At 40.1% G+C, this 12,206-nt stretch overlaps 1 protein-coding gene across 1 annotated transcript in view; it reads right to left on the minus strand.

Annotated features, from left to right (window-relative positions):
- The window catches only part of LOC138852929 (sorbitol dehydrogenase-like), a 614,649-nt gene that overhangs the window by 111,523 nt on the left and 490,920 nt on the right, over window positions 1-12,206 (minus strand). The window lies entirely within an intron of this gene.

Raw genomic sequence — 12,206 nt, forward strand, 5'->3', positions numbered from 1 at the left:
TTCGATAAGATCAAATATTTAACAGGCTTGTTACACTTAGTTAATAAGGTTTAAAGCCTATGATGGCCATGAAATACACATTTCTCTGTATTCCTAACTATATAAATTCTATGCCTTAAGTATCTGCAGGCATGGAATATCTAGAAAAACAGATGAGAAGTGCAACTTTGACCACCCAAGAAAATACCGTGCCCATATGACAACAGGAAAATGCAATCTCCCTTCCTGTAAGCTTTTCCACCCTGGAATGTGTCATTTTTCAGTTCAGGAAAGACAATGCTATAACATATATTGCTAGGCACACCACCTAAAGGGGACAAGAAGATACAAAACATCCAGATTTTTTAGCGCCAGGAAGGAAAGAAAGCTGGCAGGAAATGACAGAAATCGTACACCATCTCCGATCACTTATGGAACGGAATCACAATCAATGGCCTCCACTCCAAAACAACAGATATTAGTGCCAAGAAAAAAAACCCACATACCGCCAGTACGACGACATTCATCTTTGCAAATATACAGGGTCTAAAGTCAGCAACGAACAACAAAATACCTTTCATCCGTGGATTGCGTACAGAGTCAAACGCAACGTTCGCGGTTTTTACAGAGACCCACATAGAGGACCACTTTGACAATGAAATATGGATCCCGGGTTACAAGCTATACCGATGCGACAGAGTGAACAGGCAAAAGGGGGGAAGGGGGTTGGCTTGTACATCACAGTCACTTATATGCTCGGAACTACTAAATGCCTCAAATGATGGTGATGTTTTGGCAGTAAAGATTCAGAACTAAAACCTTGTCATTATGGTCGTATAGAAGCCTCCGGATGCAACTTCCCAACAATTCCAGGAACAGCTTTTGAAAATATACCACTGTCTGGAAAATCTTCCAGCTCCTGCCCCCAACATCTTACTCCTGGGGGATTTCAACCTAAGGCATCTAAAATGGAAGAATGTAACAAATAATGCTGTATCAGAGACAACCCCAGGAGGCAGCTCAGATGAAAATTCGCACACAAATGAGCTTTTAAATCTCTGCACCAAATTCACCTTAACCAAACAAATAATAAAGCCTACAAGACTGGAGAATACACTGGACCTCATCTTCACTAACAATGAAAATGGTACGAAATATTAACATATCAAAAACAATATACTCAGATCACAACATAATAGAGGTTCAAACTTATGCGCGGGACTCCAGACCAACAAAATGTGATCAGTCGCAAGGAAGCCTTCACCAAATTCAACTTCAGTAACAATTTCATCCTGTTCCCTACTTGTATGTCTCATAACAATAAAAATTCTTTCAAATGAGCTGATGTAGGTAACAGCTCTTAGCTTGCCAATAAAGTTAGGAATCCTTAACCTGTAAATAGCTTGTCAATAAAGCTAGGGATCCTTAACCTTGTCAAACCCTGTGTAAAAAAAAAAAAAAAAAAAAAAAAACGTAAGGTGGGACCAAGTAAACCAAGTCCTAAATGATATAAACCGGGAAGATAGCCTTAGCAACACGGATCCAAACCTATGTCTAGAAAAAATTAACACTACGGCACTCGAGGTATGCTCGAGGCATATTCCTTTATGGAAAAGGAAGAAAAGATGTAAACTAGAAAGAGAAAGGCGCTCACTATACAGGCGAAGTCAAAGAATAACAGAGCGGCTACAAGAGGCCAATATATATCTGTAATACGAAGGGAGACACTGGTCAGAGAAATAGCAAACATAGAACTTAAGCTAAAGGAATCATACAGGAGTCAAGAAGTGCGGAAAGAACTAAAAGCCATAAATGAAATTGAAAGAAACCCAAAATATTTCCTTTCTTATGCCAAGTCGAGAACAACATCAAGTATTGGGCCCCTACTTAGAAGACATGGGTCCTACACGGATAACAGCAAGTGAGCTTCTCAAGTCCCAATAAGACTCGGTTTTCAGTGAGCCGCTAACCAGACTGAGAGTTGAAGACCTAAATGAATTTTTATGAGCGAGTTACAGAATTTGGTAGATTCAAGCCTATCTGATATTATCCTGACGCGAAATGACTTCGAAAAGGAGATAAATAACATGCCCATGCACTCTGCCCCAGGCCCAGACTCATGGAACTCAGTGTTCATCAAAAACTGCAAGAAGCCCCTATCACTTGCTTTTACCATCCTATGGAGAGGGAGCATGGACACGGGGGTCGTCCCACAGTTGCTAAAAACAACAGACATAGCCCCACTCCACAAAGGGGGCAGTAAAGCAATAGCAAAGAACTACAGATGATACCCCTAACATCCCATATGATAAAAATCTTTGAAAGGGTTCTAAGAAGCAAGATTGTCACTCATCTAGATACCCATCAATTACACAACATGGGCAACATGGGCTTAGAGCAGGTCGCTCCTGCCTGTCCCCACTACTGGACCACTATGACAAGGTCCTGGATGTTCTAGAAGACAAACAAAATGCAGATGTAATATTCACAGACTTTGCAAAAGCCTTTGACAAATGTAGCCATAGTGTAATAGTGCACAAAATGCATGATAAAGGAATAACAGGAAAAATTGGTAGATGGATTTATAATTTCCTAACAAACAGAACACAAAGAGTTGTAGTAAATAAAGTCTGAGGCGGTTACTGTGAAAAGCTCTGTCCCACAAGGGACAGTACTCGTTCCCATCCTGTTCCTCATCCTCATATCTGACATAGACAAGGATGTAAGCTACAGCGCCGTGTCTTTCTTTGCAGATGACACTCGAATTTGCATGCCAGTGTCCTCCACTGAAGACACTGCAAGACTCCAGGCGGACATCAACCAAATCTTTAAATGGGCTGCAAAAAACAATATGATGTTCAATGATGAGAAATTCCAATTACTCCGATATGGAAAGGGTGAGGAAATAAAACTAAATCGGAGTGTAAAACAAATTCCAACCACACAATAGAGCGAAAAACTAACGTAAAAGACCTAGGAGTGATAATGTCAGAGGATCTCACTTTCAAAGACTACAACATTGTATCAATAGCATCTGCTAGAAAAATGACAGGATGGATAATGAGAACCTTCAAAATTAGGGATGCCAATCCCATGATGACACTCTTCAGGTCGCTTGTTCTATCAAGGCTGGAGTATTGTTGCACACTAACAGCACCTTTCAAGGCAGGAGAAATTGCTGACATAGAAAATGTACAAAGAACCTTCACAGCACACATAACTGCGATAAAACACCTAAATTACTGGAAACGCTTGAAGTTCTTCGACCTGTATTCCCTAGAACGCAGGCGGGAGAGGTACACTTGGAAAATCCTAGAGAGTTTAGTATCAAATTTGCACACGAAAATCACTCCCTGTGAAAGCAAAAGACTCGGCAGACGATGGTATATGTGGATCCTGTCTCCACTATATCACTCTCCAGATTGTTCCACTTCCTAACAACTCTGTGGCTGAAGAAAAGCTTCCTAACATACCTGACTCATCCAAGTCTTTAACTTGCCTTGTTGCTGTGTCCCATCACCGAAACATTCCGTACCTATCCACCTTGTCGGTTCCTCTCAGTATTTTGTATATCGTTATCATGTCCTCCCTATCCCTCCTGTCATCCAGTGTCGTCAGGTCGATTTCCCTTAACCTCTCCTCGTAGGACATACCCCTTAGCTCCGGAACTAGTCTTGTTTCAAATTTTGCTCCTTCTCCAATTCCTTGACGTGCTTGACCAGGTGTGGGTTCCATACTGGTGCTGTATACTCCAGCATGGGCCTGACGTACATGGAGTATAGTTTTGAACGATTACTTCTTAAGGTGTCGAAATGTTATTCTTATGTTTGCCAGGCGCCTATATGCTTCAGCGGTTATTTAGTTGATGTGCTCCTCAGATGTGTTCGGTATTATACTCACTTGAAGATCCTTTTCTTTGAATAAGGTTTGCAGTCTTTGTCTTCCCTAGCCTGTACTCTGTCTGCGGTCTTCTTTGACATTCCCCAATCTTCATGACTTTGCACTTGGTGGGATTAAAATCCAGGAGCCAGTTGTTGGACCAGGCTTTCAGCCTGATCCACTTGAATTATCTGCATTAGGTTCACGCCGTCTGCAAACAGGAACTCCTCTGAATCTATTCCTTCTGTTATGTCATTCATATTTACCAGAAACAGCACTGATCCTAGGACTGACCCTTGTGGAACCCCGTTCGTCACAGTCGCCCACTCTGAAACATCGTCATGTACCATCACTCCTTGTTTCCTTCATGTCAGGTATTCTCTGATCCATTACAGTGTCTTACCTGTTATTCCTGCCTGCTCCTCTAGCTTTTGCACTACTCTCTTGTGCGGAACTGTGTCGAAAGCCTTCTTACAATCCAAGAAAATGCAGTCAGCCCACCCCTCTCTTGCCTAATTACTGAGATCATTTATCCCCAGGATGACCTGAGTATGGAACACATTCGTACAGCATTATGATGTCAACGAGATAAAATCAGTTGATCAGATGAAAATGCTGGCCCACAGATGGCTCCAACTTCATCCTGTTCCCTACTTGTATGTCTCATAACAATAAAAATGCTTTCAAATGAGCTGATGTAGGCAACAGCTCTTAGCTTGTCAATAAAGTTAGGAATCCTTAACCTAACCTTGTCAAACTCTGTGTAAAAAAAAAAAGAGAGAAACGGAGAGAGAGAGAGAGAGAGAGAGAGAGAGAGAGAGAGAGAGAGAGAGAGAGAGAGAGAGAGAGAGAGAGAGAGAGAGAAAAAAAAAAAGAGAGAGAGAGAGAGAGAGAGAGAGAGAGATATATAAAAAAAACAGAGAGAGAGAGAGAGAGAGAGAGAGAGAGAGAGAGAGAGATCACTTAACATGAACTTCATTTCGACTCTTCCTGAAGAGCTGGAACATAATACATAGGCACAATACAAGGAACAAGTACCTCTTCGTAAAACCAAGCACTGTCGAAGAACTCTATTATAACAAATTATCTAACAAAAAAAATGCTACATCATAAGCCAAATTGTTCGAGTTAATATCAGAGATTATAAACTTGAGTATTCAAGTAAACCAGATAACTTATAAATGTCTGTAGCTATAAGTTAATTTCTAAGACTGACAGAAATGTTCTACATAACCAGTGGATTTCTATCAAGTATAACAAAAATATCAACTATTCCTACATCGATTATATTATGTAACTAACAGAGATTATTATTCAAGAAAGTGATTATATGACTGACTATATACCTCGCATTTACGTAGTATGATAATCATGTGTGTCTGTCAGACTGCCAGAAGAACGTGTAGCCAAGCCTGAGCCTGTCTGTTGAAATAGCTTTCTGTTTCCACTTAAAGTTTCTCTGTAAATGAACTAATCTACGTTCACGATATCATGATGAGTTATTGATCTACTCGAGCTTCTAACTGCGTTCCTATGACATTAACTTTCATCATTTACGTTTCTTCTAATATTCTTAACGCTGGATACAAATATATTCAGCATTTTTCTTCAGGGTATTGTCTTGGGCTCGGTTGTGGGCTTCATCGTGAAGGAAAAAGTCAGTGTGTGATCGAAACCTTAAGAGTTGTACGTTAATTCCGTTTTGACTAATTTTCTAGCATGCACACCTGGCTTCTCCAGTGAAAATGTTGTTTGAGTCATCATGTGAGTCAAGTAACTTCAGTGATGACATAGAAACGGCAATATTACGATCAAAGAGTTAAGCTCAGTGTCAAAAGTTAACCGTAGTAAATTTGAATATTGGTAGCAGATGTAGTAATAGTAGTATATGTGGAAGTAGCAGTTTACTAGCATAATTCACCAGCCATTACGAGAAGTATGCAGAATGAAAAATCATCTTGCATGATGGGTATTTCAGGGAAGCATAATTACATCTCGCTTTAACCTTGGAAAATGTCATATATATCAGTGTAGACGGACTGCTGAATAAAACATTAAGAAATACTTTTATGTCCAGATATTTTATTCCCTGTGTTTTGCATTTCCTTGCATTATTTAAAACATGCTTATATTAATCTGCGTTAAACTCTTTCTCGTGGTTTATTGTGTAAAAGCTCTGTGTAGCACTACATAGGAATGTAAATCTTGAATATTCAATTAATAGGCATCTTGAGTGAGATGGCAGGAGGTGTGTGGCAACGTGAGACAGCTAGCTGTTGGAAGATCTTGAAGGCCGTTGCAGTCAGCTGAGAGAAGCCACAGTATTGTGTAGTGGAGCCAAAAAAACTGCCTCTTCTGTAATTCACTGGCCGCCACAGTTCACTACCATCTTTGTAGTTCGCCGCCGCGGTTTACTGCTGCAGCTGCACTACACTGCCACCCCCACCACTGTTTAGAGCCTATTGCCACCACTACAGTCCACTGCCACCACTACAGTCTACTGCCACCACCACTACAGTCTACTGCCACCACCACTACAGTCCACTGCCACCACCACTACAGTCCACTGACACCACCACTACAGTCCACTGCCACCACCGCTACAGTCCACTGCCACCACCACTACAGTCTACTGCCACCACCACTACAGTCTACTGCCACCACCACTACAGTCCACTGACACCACCACTACAGTCCACTGACACCACTACTACAGTCCACTGCCACCACCACTACAGTCCACTGACACCACCACTACAGTCCACTGCCACCACCGCTACAGTCCACTGCCACCACCACTACAGACCACAGCCACCACCACAACTCTCATCTGAGCTCCACACATGGTGACATCTAGGTGAATCATTTAGCTCTGTGAGCCTCGCGTTATTCTTCACAATGACTCTGAGAGATGCAGGTTAGTCTCCGTGCTTGATAAATAGTTAGGCAAGCATTTATGTGCACGTGTAGCATTATCCAGGCTCCTTACTGATCTAGATAACCTGTGTACTAATATATATATATATATATATATATATATATATATATATATATATATATATATATATATATGTATATATATATATGTATATATATATATGTATATATATATATATATATATATATGTGTATATATATGTATATATATATGTATATATATATGTATATATATGTATATATATGTATATATATATATGTATATATATATGTATATATATGTATATATATGTATATATATGTATGTATATATATATATATATATATATATATATATATATATACATATATAGGTAGTAGGTTGGTAGACAGCAACCACCCAGGGAAGTACTACCGTCCTGCCAGATGACTGTGAAACAAAAACCTGTAACTGTTTTGCATGATGGTAGGATTGCTGGTTTCTTTTTCTGTCTCATAAACACGCTAAGATAACAGGGATATCTTGCTACTCCTACTTACACTTTGGTCACACTTCACAGACACGCACATGCATATATATATATACATACATCTAGGTTTTTCTCCTTTTTCTAAATAGCTCTTGTTCTTTTTTATTTCTTCTATTGTCCATGGGGAAGTGGAAAAGAATCTTTCCTCCGTAAGCCATGCGTGTCGTATGAGGCGACTAAAATGCCGGGAGCAATGGGCTAGTAACCCCTTCTCCTGTATACAATTACTAAAAAAGAGAAGAAGAAAAACTTTATAAAACTGGGTTGCTTAAATGTGCGTGGATGTAGTGCGGATGACAAGAAACAGATGATTGCTGATGTTATGAATGAAAAGAAGTTGGATGTCCTGGCCCTAAGCGAAACAAAGCTGAAGGGGGTAGGAGAGTTTCAGTGGGGGGAAATAAATGGGATTAAATCTGGAGTATCTGAGAGAGTTAGAGCAAAGGAAGGGGTAGCAGTAATGTTAAATGATCAGTTATGGAAGGAGAAAAGAGAATATGAATGTGTAAATTCAAGAATTATGTGGATTAAAGTAAAGGTTGGATGCGAGAAGTGGGTCATAATAAGCGTGTATGCACCTGGAGAACAGAGGAATGCAGAGGAGAGAGAGAGATTTTGGGAGATGTTAAGTGAATGTATAGGAGCCTTTGAACCAAGTGAGAGAGTAATTGTGGTAGGGGACTTGAATGCTAAAGTAGGAGAAACTTTTAGAGAGGGTGTGGTAGGTAAGTTTGGGGTGCCAGGTGTAAATGATAATGGGAGCCCTTTGATTGAACTTTGTATAGAAAGGGGTTTAGTTATAGGTAATACATATTTTAAGAAAAAGAGGATAAATAAGTATACACGATATGATGTAGGGCGAAATGACAGTAGTTTGTTGGATTATGTATTGGTAGATAAAAGACTGTTGAGTAGACTTCAGGATGTACATGTTTATAGAGGGGCCACAGATATATCAGATCACTTTCTAGTTGTAGCTACACTGAGAGTAAAAGGTAGATGGGATACAAGGAGAATAGAAGCATCAGGGAAGAGAGAGGTGAAGGTTTATAAACTAAAAGAGGAGGCAGTTAGGGTAAGATATAAACAGCTATTGGAGGATAGATGGGCTAATGAGAGCATAGGCAATGGGGTCGAAGAGGTATGGGGTAGGTTTAAAAATGTAGTGTTAGAGTGTTCAGCAGAAGTTTGTGGTTACAGGAAAGTGGGTGCAGGAGGGAAGAGGAGCGATTGGTGGAATGATGATGTAAAGAGAGTAGTAAGGGAGAAAAAGTTAGCATATGAGAAGTTTTTACAAAGTAGAAGTGATGCAAGGAGGGAAGAGTATATGGAGAAAAAGAGAGAAGTTAAGAGAGTGGTGAAGCAATGTAAAAAGAGAGCAAATGAGAGAGTGGGTGAGATGTTATCAACAAATTTTGTTGAAAATAAGAAAAAGTTTTGGAGTGAGATTAACAAGTTAAGAAAGCCTAGAGAACAAATGGATTTGTCAGTTAAAAATAGGAGAGGAGAGTTATTAAATGGAGAGTTAGAGGTATTGGGAAGATGGAAGGAATATTTTGAGGAATTGTTAAATGTTGATGAAGATAGGGAAGCTGTGATTTCGTGTATAGGGCAAGGAGGAATAACATCTTGTAGGAGTGAGGAAGAGCCAGTTGTGAGTGTGGGGGAAGTTCGTGAGGCAGTAGGTAAAATGAAAGGGGGTAAGGCAGCCGGGATTGATGGGATAAAGATAGAAATGTTAAAAGCAGGTGGGGATATAGTTTTGGAGTGGTTGGTGCAATTATTTAATAAATGTATGGAAGAGGGTAAGGTACCTAGGGATTGGCAGAGAGCATGCATAGTTCCTTTGTATAAAGGCAAAGGGGATAAAAGAGAGTGCAAAAATTATAGGGGGATAAGTCTGTTGAGTGTACCTGGTAAAGTGTATGGTAGAGTTATAATTGAAAGAATTAAGAGTAAGACGGAGAATAGGATAGCAGATGAACAAGGAGGCTTTAGGAAAGGTAGGGGGTGTGTGGACCAGGTGTTTACAGTGAAACATATAAGTGAACAGTATTTAGATAAGGCTAAAGAGGTCTTTGTGGCATTTATGGATTTGGAAAAGGCGTATGACAGGGTGGATAGGGGGGCAATGTGGCAGATGTTGCAAGTGTATGGTGTAGGAGGTAGGTTACTGAAAGCAGTGAAGAGTTTTTACGAGGATAGTGAGGCTCAAGTTAGAGTATGTAGGAAAGAGGGAAATTTTTTCCCAGTAAAAGTAGGCCTTAGACAAGGATGTGTGATGTCACCGTGGTTGTTTAATATATTTATAGATGGGGTTGTAAGAGAAGTAAATGCGAGGGTCTTGGCAAGAGGCGTGGAGTTAAAAGATAAAGAATCACACACAAAGTGGGAGTTGTCACAGCTGCTCTTTGCTGATGACACTGTGCTCTTGGGAGATTCTGAAGAGAAGTTGCAGAGATTGGTGGATGAATTTGGTAGGGTGTGCAAAAGAAGAAAATTAAAGGTGAATACAGGAAAGAGTAAGGTTATGAGGATAACAAAAAGATTAGGTGATGAAAGATTGAATATCAGATTGGAGGGAGAGAGTATGGAGGAGGTGAATGTATTCAGATATTTGGGAGTGGACGTGTCAGCGGACGGGTCTATGAAAGATGAGGTGAATCATAGAATTGATGAGGGAAAAAGAGTGAGTGGTGCACTTAGGAGTCTGTGGAGACAAAGAACTTTGTCCTTGGAGGCAAAGAGGGGAATGTATGAGAGTATAGTTTTACCAACGCTTTTATATGGGTGTGAAGCGTGGGTGATGAATGTTGCAGCGAGGAGAAGGCTGGAGGCAGTGGAGATGTCATGTCTGAGGGCATTGTGTGGTGTGAATATAATGCAGAGAATTCGTAGTTTGGAAGTTAGGAGGAGGTGCGGGATTACCAAAACTGTTGTCCAGAGGGCTGAGGAAGGGTTGTTGAGGTGGTTCGGACATGTAGAGAGAATGGAGCGAAACAGAATGACTTCAAGAGTGTATCAGTCTGTAGTGGAAGGAAGGCGGGGTAGGGGTCGGCCTAGGAAGGGTTGGAGGGAGGGGGTAAAGGAGGTTTTGTGTGCGAGGGGCTTGGACTTCCAGCAGGCATGCGTGAGCGTGTTTGATAGGAGTGAATGGAGACAAATGGTTTTTAATACTTGACGTGCTGTTGGAGTGTGAGCAAAGTAACATTTATGAAGGGATTCAGGGAAACCGGCAGGCCGGACTTGAGTCCTGGAGATGGGAAGTACAGTGCCTGCACTCTGAAGGAGGGGTGTTAATGTCGCAGTTTAAAAACTGTAGTGTAAAGCACCCTTCTGGCAAGACAGTGATGGAGTGAATGATGGTGAAAGTTTTTCTTTTTCGGGCCACCCTGCCTTGGTGGGAATCGGCCGGTGTGATAATAAAATAATAATAAATAAATAAATATATATATATATATATATATATATATATATATATATAATGTGTGTGTGTGTGTGTGTGTGTGTGTGTCGTCAGGGCCGGATTACCGCATAGGCAAACTAGGCATTTGGGGGCCCCGCGGTCCAAGGGGTTCAGGGGCTCATCCAAGACTGCGCACATGGTGCAAGTGCAAAGGGGTCCCTACCTAAAAAGTTCAAGTGTTTGGAGAGTAAAATCGATTTTTAAAAATTAATCAAAACAAAAATAAATAATGAAATAAAATAAAATAAAAATAAATAAACCTAACCATAGATGGCCACACTCAACACGCCTTTGTTTACATCAGAACAGCTGTGTTTTCCCGCTAATGGGTGAGTATGGGAGATTCCTCTCCAATTTTCTGTAGTAATTACATGTTATCTAGACTTGTACTGTGGCAAATTAACTGAAGTGTTGTTGATAGACATTGATGTGTATGGATAAATGTTTGTTTTCGCCTCTAAATGTTAAGGGAGGTACCTGATAGGGTTACTTGACCAGTAAAGACGCATGGAGCAGCAAAGACGCATTTTTGGTAAAAATACTATACAGAAAAACCTAAAAACGCAAACTGACTTCCGTTTGTAGGTTTTAAAAGCACTTTGTCCTGTCTTTAAGTCTTTATCATTTCAATAACAGATCTCAATTGATTGATGTTCTACATCACTTCCGTCGCAAATGCTTAGTTTTCAAGTTGCGACGGAAGTGATGTAGAACATCAATTAATTTACTACATATTTCCCCAGAAACACATAAGCCACATCAGAAAATCGTTGGTTGGGTGAAACTGAAAATTGTCCCTGCATTCTTTAATTCTCATGTCCTTATCTATGGTGGTAGGCCATATATCACGCAAAACATAATGATTAGTTTAGTTATGAAAATGGTAATATAAATACCATTGTGCATTGTTCTTGGACTCAGTATGATTTCTGTTTAAGTAAATTGGAGATCAAGGAGGATGAATTAGTAAAATATTCGTAGCCCAAATCACTAACCTAATCTGTGGTAAAAGTTCTGTATATGACTCCTTTCTGGTAACGTTTTGAATTTTTAGATGCGCAGCCAGAGGAAAGGGGGCTACAAGGGCCGTATCCCCCCAATTGACAAAAAAAGAATTAATAATAATTAAAAAATTAATAATAATTGATAATGAAAAATTTGTATTTGCATGATTACAGACAGTGATACATCCTCATTATGGCATCTCGTGAACGTGATGTTGGACGTTCTTATGCGAGTGGGTCACAGAAAAGAAAGAAGAAAATTCAAGAAGAAGAACAGAAAAAGAAAGATGTAGGAAGCTGCAGAAAGATCACAGACATGCTCACGAAAACAGTTTCTGATGTTACCAGTACAGTTGAATCTGCAGATACGTCAGATCATACAGGAAGCCCTCCCTCCATTATTTCTCAGCCAGCATCTACTTTTGTGTCTCC

The sequence above is a fragment of the Cherax quadricarinatus genome, chromosome 19, assembly GCF_038502225.1.
Source record: "Cherax quadricarinatus isolate ZL_2023a chromosome 19, ASM3850222v1, whole genome shotgun sequence".
Classification (NCBI taxonomy): Eukaryota; Metazoa; Arthropoda; class Malacostraca; order Decapoda; family Parastacidae; genus Cherax; species Cherax quadricarinatus.